The following is a 2,327-nucleotide window of genomic DNA, read 5'->3' as shown; positions in this document are numbered from 1 at the left end:
CCAATACCACACCAAGCGCCACTCCACTCGCATCACTCATCACATCAAACGGTTACCCCCAATCCGGTGAAATAATGATAGGTGCGGAAACTATCCTTGCTTTCAACTCTCCAAATGCTCACAAACAAGCATCATCAAAATCAAACTTACACTCCTTTTTGAGCAATTTGCACAATGGGTGTGCAAGTTTAGAGAAATCCTTGATAAACCTTCGATAAAAGCCTGCATGCCTAAGAAAACTTCTAACACCTTTAACAGAGATAGGTGGTGGAAACTTTTCTATTACCTCAACCTTAGCTCTATCAACCTCAATACCCTTTTCAGAAATCTGATGACCTATAACTATCCTCCCTTTCACCATGAAGTGACACTTTTCCCAATTGAGCACAGGATTGCACTCTTCACACCTTTTCAGTACCTCGACCAGATGCCTCAAACAACCATCAAAAGAGTCACCTACCACAGAGAAATCATGCATAAATACCTCAATAATATGCTCCACCATATCTGAAAATATCGACATAATTCAATGTTGGAAGGTTGTTGAAGCATTACACAACCCAAATGACATCATTTTGAAGGTGAATGTCCCATACAGACAAGTGAATATGGTCTTCTCTTAGTCTTCCATAGCAATGGAGATTTGATCGTAGCCCGAATACCCATCAAGAAAGCAATACCAACCCTTACCAACAAGGTGATCCAACATCTGATCCAGGAACGACATCGGGAAGTGATCTTTTTATGTCCAGACATTAAGCTTGTGGCAGTCCATGCACACTCTCCATCCCTTCACTGGCCTCATCAAAATAAGCTCATTTTTTGCATTAGGAACCATAGTAATCCCACCTTTCTTAGGTACACACTGAACAGGGCAGACAAACCTACTATCTGCGATGGGGTATATGACTCCAGCATTAAACCATTTAATGATTTCCTTTTTCATGACCTCGTGCATAGGTGGATTTAGTCATCTTTGGTGCTCAATACTTGGCTTACTGTCCGGCATGAGTTGGATTTTATGAGAACAAATGCTAGGAGGAATCCCAATAATGTCCGCAATAGTCCATCCAATAGCCCGCTTGAACCTCTTCAACGCAGAAACCAATGCCTCTACTTGTACCTCATTCAAATAGGCCGCATTGATTATCGGTAAAGTGCAATCTCTCCCCAAGAATGCATACGCCAAATGCGATGGTAGAGCCTTGAGCTCCAATTTTGGAGTTTCTTTCAACAGACGGTTTTGCGGGTGGAGAGTCGCGATTCTTCATATCTAGCTCCAATTTCTTTGGCTTGGAACATAATTCGAATCTATCAAGTGCAGCAACTAACTCATCATAGTCTTCAGTTGATGAATCCACAATTTGGACTCATTTATGGCTTTATTTTGATAGATTTAGTGTTCTCAAATGCATATTTTGTCTCAATAACTGATGAAAATCCTTGAGTTTCAGGTATTTGGAGTTAGAGACAAAGCATGGGCACTATTGGGCATAAAGGAATGAATAAATGAAGACCTGATGATCAATGATGTCAATCGGCGAATCGTCAATTCGCCAATGTCATTCGGTGAGTCGCCAAATTGCCAAGATACCGCCTAAAGTTACAGAATGCTGGAGCTAAAATGGGTGAAAATTCAGCGAGTAGCAACTATATTTGGCATTTCGCCGATCTAGTCGGCAAAGTACAACCAGGTCGCCAAAAGTACTAAAGAAGATTCAAGCAAGTGCTGATGGGCGAGATGGAAGAATAAAGGGCGAATCACGGAGTCATTCGGCGATCCTGATCGGGGTCGCCTAAAGTTACAGCAGCCAGACCAAGAAAAAGCAAAAAATGAAGGCAAGATGAAGAACAATCGGCGATTCGCCGATCTGTCAGTGACACCCGACTTACTTCACCGAGTAGTCATAAGCAGTGACACTTCAGCCTTGTTTAAATTAGTTTTGGCTAGAGAAAAATTCCTTCAGTAAAAAAGGAAGGAATTAGTTAGAGAGAAAACACTACCAAAGGGTTTAGGGAGTGATTCTTAGCAAGATTTTGAGAGAGATTTCGTAAGAGATGAGATTATCAATTGATTTTCATCTTTAATTCTCATTTTGTGCCCAACTATGGGAGTGATAATTGATTTTGATTCTTTCATTTTTGAGATGAGTGGCTAAAACCCTTTACTTAGGGTTTTGATCATGAAGCCAATTGTTGTATTTACTTATTGGGTGTTTGTTATTTGCAAGGAATGGTGTTAATTTGAAGTGGGTCTAAGTTGTTGCTATGTTTCAAGGTTGAATTGCGCGACTTCGTGTGTCAATTTCAGTGTTGTGCACTTGCTC

This window comes from Solanum tuberosum, unplaced genomic scaffold (genome assembly GCF_000226075.1).
Source record: "Solanum tuberosum cultivar DM 1-3 516 R44 unplaced genomic scaffold, SolTub_3.0 scf00254, whole genome shotgun sequence".
NCBI lineage: Eukaryota > Viridiplantae > Streptophyta > Magnoliopsida > Solanales > Solanaceae > Solanum > Solanum tuberosum.
Note: the sequence above shows the minus strand (reverse complement) of the source record.